Source organism: Lepisosteus platostomus, chromosome 15 (assembly GCF_059453375.1).
Source record: "Lepisosteus platostomus isolate fLepPlt1 chromosome 15, fLepPlt1.hap1, whole genome shotgun sequence".
In the NCBI taxonomy this organism is placed as follows: domain Eukaryota; kingdom Metazoa; phylum Chordata; class Actinopteri; order Semionotiformes; family Lepisosteidae; genus Lepisosteus; species Lepisosteus platostomus.
Genome location: NC_142625.1, coordinates 1,786,192 through 1,792,626, shown reverse-complemented (window position 1 = coordinate 1,792,626; position 6,435 = coordinate 1,786,192). Strand labels below are relative to the sequence as shown.

Sequence of the window (6,435 nt, the reverse complement as noted above, 5' to 3'; positions counted from 1 at the left end):
GCTTAAATAATGCAGCCTGCCGCACGGTAAGGCATCTGATGAGAAATTAACACGTGCGGCGGCATTTGTAATTATCACCCTGCTGCTGGAACTGATTAGACCTCTTAGGAGCTGGTCTGGGCCGGTTAGTGGTCTTGACAATTTGTCAAAAATAAAGGCTGTATCCCTGTAAAGAAATCTCTCCTTAATCTTTTCTGTGCCAGAGCATAAACATTTATTAGTCTTAGATTCTCGCTCCCAACCTGTCCAGCCACTATTAGTATTCTTCTGGGTGTCACAACAAAGGAGTTTTCTAGTTTAAAACATTCATTTCTAATAAGAATGCCTACTCCTGCAGAATGTATTCCTCCTATACTCCACTCTGAGATGCCCTCCCCCCATTCTTTGGTAAAACGCCTGCTGTCCTCCTCAACCTTAACATGAACTTCCTGTAGGAAGAAAAAGTCAGCTTTCAAATCTTTAAGGAAATCAAAGACTGCAATCCTCTAACTATATCTTCTTAGCCCTCTTATGTTTATGGTACACACCGAAAGGTTATCTGGTCACTGTTCCCTTCTATTTCTGAAAAAGTCTCCGGAATTGGACACTCCACAGAGCTAACCGGACTCATGTTCATGAAAGATGGAATACACAGGATTGCAGGAGAGTGCGTCTCCAAACTTGTTTCTTCGACTACTTGTCTAGAAGGTTCTTCCAGCCCCTCTTTTTCCCCTTCCTTTATCTGGGTTACTGTCAGAATCCCATGTTCTATAGATCTCTGGAGAGCTGTTCCCAACTCAAACAGCATGGCTAACCCTTCTCAAAAGTCCCTCTGGAGATTCAAACCTTCACGGTTCCGACTCCTAGCCGCCATTCCCGACGTCCCCTTACCAGTCAGCACCAGTCAGCACCTCCCAGCCTTCACCTGGAGCGATTCTGGCTTGATGGAAAAGGTCTTCTTGGTGTTCCGCCGCTCCTGCTGCCCCCTGACGTCTAGTCTTCTCTCCACACGTCCTCCTGTCCCATTTGGACCTTTTTCGTAAATTGTACAGCTGCGGTTAGGCCACATACTGCATGAAATTGGCCAAAAAGGCCGAGAAGCGATGCCGGCGAAGGGCGAAGGCACGGCGGGAGGGGCAGACGGGCACAACGGGCGATGCCCCAAAATGTGGACCTATGTGTGGGTGTTCCGCTGTCGCACAGCGGCGCAGGCTGATTCCTCTGGAGCGCAGTACACGGTACACAGTACACAGTACAAAGTCAAGACGCGAGAAAGTGCACAGAGGGAGGATGTAAACTAAGACAGAGACAGGGAGAGAAAGACACAGAGGGATGAGAGATGAGACTCGAGAAGAAGGAGCTCTAGTCCACCTCGCTTGCTTGCTCGCTAGCTAGCTACGTCTGTCTTTTCGCCGCTGAGAGAAGGTGGTGCACCGCTCCCGGAGGCGCTGCAATACTGGGCCGATGCGTGGAGAGGACAGAGCAAGCTCCTGATCCAGCTCCCTGTTCCAAAAACGGTTTAATATGTAGTCCCCCTATGGGGGACGTATCAAGATATTAAACTGATAAGAACATTTTTTTTTACAAAATATACTTTATTTCCATACTACATCTTAAAAAAAGGAAACATTCTCACAAATAATAAACATAGCATGCACTAAAAAAACTTTTCGAACAGCGGTGATTGTCCGTTATCAATCTCTGCAAGTGGATGACGGGGACGGATTTGTGCAATTAAAGAGTCCTTCCAAGCCCTACCACTTGCTTGTGTCTGTTAGTCCCTGTACAGGGCCCAAAGTCCTTTCCAGGACTTCATCCTCCTTCTGAGGTTCGCCAGGATCCTCCCCTCCAGCTCCCTCGCTCCCCGCTCTGTTGTGCCAGATGAGAGTGTTCCTTGCATCCCACAGGCCTCTTTTTGTAAGGGACAGTAGGAGCCAGAGTATGAACTGCGTCCCCTTGTCCAATCCAGTTGGTGCCAGCCCCAGCAGAATGTACTGGTAACATAGCACCGCTCCCACTCCCAGGAGTTGCATAATGTTGTCCATTCTGCCCCACACCGATTTGGCGAAGGGCGGCTCCAGAACCCATGCTCTTGAGTCTCCTTGACGAAACACGTGTCTCGGGGGCAATGCGGATTCCTGGTGAGCAAGTGTCTGTAGAGGACCTCTCTGGTTGCAAATCTCTTGTGTACGGCCATCCAGTTGAGGTCCTCCAGTTGGTTGTCCAGTTCTTTCGGCTGAATCCTTTTCCAGACTTGTCTGGGAACCTGCAGCCTTTCGTCAGCAACCAGGTGCCCCCTCACCTCTTTGTACAGGGCTCTGTGGTTGGTGCAGAGCTCTGGGTGTCTCGTGGCCTCGTACCGCCTGCTCCACTTGACAGCATGGGTGTAGAACTCCAGTTGCCTCTCTGCCTTGGGCCCAGTGTTTGACCACTTGACCAGGTGCCTCATTGGGATGGAGAGCTACAGCCTGACAAAATACTGGTACTTGTGGCCGATGGGCTCTTGCAGCGCCCGACAGAGGTTGCAGAAAAAGATGCAGTTGAGTTTCAGGGGGAAATGTGGAACATCTCTACCCCCTTCCTCAACTAGCTGGCACATCCTGTTCCTCGTGATGTACTCGTACCTGCCACCCAGGACGAAGCCGAAGATCATCCCTTGCAGTGCTCGTCTGAGTCTGGCCAATGGTGGGTACACCACCGCCAGGTAAACCCAAACCTGGCAGGATGTCTTCTTTCAACACCATTACTTTCCCTGTGTAGGACAGCGACTGCGTTTTCCACAGACCCAACTTCGCATTCACCCTGGCGATCCTCTAGGTCCAGTCGTGGTCTCTTTGTTCTGGCTCTGAAAGGAAACGCCCAGTATTTTGAGGAGCTCCATGCAGAGCTCGAGACCCTCTGGCGCCATCATCCTGTCCTTACAGGGCCTGAAGAACTGATAAGAACAGATTTTTTTTTACAAAAGTTTTATTCAAAACACAGCAAAATCATCACGTCGGTCACACCTCACCATACAGTCTCAAGAGGGCAAATAACATTTTCACAATTCAACAATCAATAAATGAAATCACAAATCAAAAAGATTCTTCCATTTTTCCTTTGAGCAAAGTAACCCCACCTCCAAACATCCCTTAGAACCCTCCCTCGCACCATCCCCTTAACCCTCTCCACATCCCGTTTCACAGACCACACAACATTCCGCTTGGCTAGCTCTTCTCTTGAATCCCTGTTTTATTAGACTAACAAACAACCAGCCCAAAAAACCCACTGTACAAGGAACATGGGTACACCTAAACCCCCATCGAACTACATCAAAGGACAGAACAAAGGAAGAAGACGAATTCCATAAAATTCACACGTTAGTATAAAACACAGAAAAAAACATGATGGCATCAGTAGTTACCTATACCAGCATTTCTCAAGAACTCTTCTATGTTGGTCGCATCCTGTGGTGGGCCTTCGTAACTACTTGTGCTACTCAGGGAGCTAAGAGACCAGGCGAGCTTTTTCTGACCTCCGTTCCACACCCCTTACTCTCCTATATCCCCCCAATTCCCACTACCTGGGGTTGGGGATTCCAAGTTAGCGCCTTCTCCCTTACACACCCCCTCACTTTCTACTACCTTGGATATTAACCTGGGAGGCGAGAGCGACTCCCCTCCAGCTTTCTCCTTCAACTTCCACTTCCATTTTTTCGTTTTTCCTATCACCAGTTCAAAACCATCTCCCTCCCCTTCTTCCTCTTCTCCTATACTGCCATCTTCACTCATTTCAGCCTCCCACTGACTCTCACGTCTCTTCCACCTACAGCTACACCTTCCCCTACCTCACTCCCCTCTCCTCCACTAACATCTTGACTTCCTCCTCTCTATCTCTCCCTGACTCACCCCTTTCTGGCTTACCAGCCTCCTCCTTTCTCCCAACCACACTCTCTTTCTTGCCCCCCACCGAGTCTACAGCCAATCCCACACCCCCAGCATCCTGTCCTCCTTCCTCCTCCTCTTCATTAACTGGGAATTGCTCCAAATACCCATTACGAAGAACTATTACCTGTTCCGGTTGTCGGTCCCAACAGTCCTTAAACAGGTGCCCAGCTTCATTACGTAAGGAACTCCTTGGCCCTTATCACACAATCAAAATCAAATCAAAGTTTATTTATCAAATGCACAACAATATGGCGTGCAGCAGTACTTGCTGGCAATGAAATGTCTTTTTATGCTAGCTCACAAAAATTATAAGAATCACAAAAATTCACGTTACATTTTTTTAATTGAATAAAACTCAATGTGAGTAGAGCTGTTATGTGTCCATGGTTTATGCAATATAAACATGTAGTGCAGTTATGCTGAATATAGTGAGAATTGTGTGTCCATGTAGCCATTACAGGTGATTTGCTAGGGAGCTACAGGTTGGCTATTTAGCAGTCTTATTGCCTGGAAGTAGAAGCTGTTCCGTAGTCTGTTGGACTTGGACCGAATGCTTTGGTACCATTTATCGGACGGTAGGAGGGAAAACAGTTTGTGACTGGGATGACTGGGGTCCTTCAGAATGGACCTGGCCTTCTTCAGACATTTAGCTGAGTAGATCTCCTGGATGCTTTGTAGCTCACAGCTGGTGATAAGCTGTGCTGACTTCACCACCCTCTGCAACACTTTGCGATCTCGGGCGGAGCAGTTCCCATACCAGGCAGTGATGCAACCAGTCAGGATGCTCTCAGTAGTGCACCTGTAGAAGTTGGCCTGGAAATGTGTGGCATGCCGAACTTCTTTAGCCTGCGGAGAAAGAACAGGCGCTGCCATGCTGTCTTGACCACTGTGTTGGTGTGGTGGGTCCAGGTTAAATCCTCTGTGAATCCCTGATGTTTCCTATAGTCCTCAATCATCTTAGTCTTACTGATGTTCAGAGAGAGGTTGTTCTCCTGGCACCATACTGCCAGGGTTTCAACCTCCTCCCTGTTTGCAGACTCCTCACCATCTGTGATCCCTTATCCCTTATCCCAGTCCCTTATCTTGTGCTCCTCCCCCCTGCATCTCCGGCAAATCATCTTATTACATTCTGCCGCCAAATGGCCACCACATCTTCAGCACAATCTCAGCTGTCCTGCATAAAATAGAATCCCCTGATTGGATCCCAAAAAGTTTGCCGGTGGATTTCTAAAACCATCCCTCAACATCTCATCAGGCCAGAATCTGTACTGCCCAGACCGTCTTGCACCTTCTGTGCCTCACTCAGGATGTCTACGTACCAATGCAAGAAGGCATATATATCCGTTTCTGGCACAAAAGGATTATACATATGCACAGTCAGAACTCTGTCCTCCTGTGCCCAGAGTCCCATTACTTCAAAATTTCTTAGCTGTCCTGCATCCTTCTTTTCCCGAAGTGCGTTCCATTACTTGGGCGATAAATCAAAAGCCACATTAAAAAAGCCATAAAGATGCATAACTTTGCACACAAAACACCTCCTTCAGATCCAGAACTTGCTTCAATACATGCTGGGAGAAGTCCTTCCTCCCTGACATCAAACCAACATCTCCTAGCCATCTAAACTGGAGAGTGTTCTTCAGTCCAGGCCCTGAGGCCGGCTTCCATGTCCAGCAAAAACAAAAAAAAGAAAACCCCAAAGATAGCAAGAAACTCACCTGGCACTCTGAACAAGCGTCCGTTCTTCTCCGGGAGTCCTTCGAAGCATCCAAACATTGGAAGCGTCCAGAAAAAGAAAATCTTAAAAAAACACGGACTTCCTCCAGGCTACGGTCGCATCCAATCTTGGCCAAATGGCCGAGAAGCAATGCCCCTAAAGGCGCCGACTGACGCATGGGTGTTCCCCTGGCACACAGTGGCGCAGGCCGACTGCCCTGGAGCCCGGAACTCGTGCAGCTGCTGGCCTCCCTGCAGCCAGAGGCCTGCCGCCGGACTCTGCTCCCCCTCTCTCTTGCCTGCCTGCCTGCCTGCCTGCTTGCTCACCTGCCTGCTTGCCTGCCAGTCCTGGGTGGGGTCCCTGCTCTTTGATCTTCTGTCAAAGACCGCAGCCACGGGCGGTGCCAGCCTCCTTAGCTTAGGCCCCTCCCACCAGCAGCTGCTGTGCCGAGCGAGCTGCAAGGGAAAGCATACCGTCAGCACCTGTGGGAGGGAGGAGGAAGGAGCAGCTCTCTCTTGGAAGGGACACATACACACACCTACCTGCCTACCTGCCTCCCTCCCTAAAAAAAAGAAAAAGGTGTACATATCCAAGTTTTTTGGAGGGAAAATGCACGGGAGCTGAAAAGGGGGCCTGCCTGCTTGCCGAGAAAGTCGAGACACGAGAAAGTGCACAGAGGGAGGACGGGAATGGAGACAGAGACAGGGAGAGAGAGACACGGACGGATGAGAGATGAGACTGGAGAAGAAGGAGCTCCTGTCCACCTCCCTTGCTTGCTCGCTAGCTAGCTACGTCTGTCTTTTCACCGCTGAGAGA

At 49.4% G+C, this 6,435-nt stretch overlaps 1 pseudogene; it reads right to left on the bottom strand.

The window, feature by feature from the left end:
- Positions 1-1,402: 1,402 nt before the first annotated feature.
- Positions 1,403-1,571, bottom strand: LOC148647616 (U2 spliceosomal RNA; annotated as a pseudogene).
- Between the last annotated feature and the right edge of the window lie 4,864 nt (positions 1,572-6,435).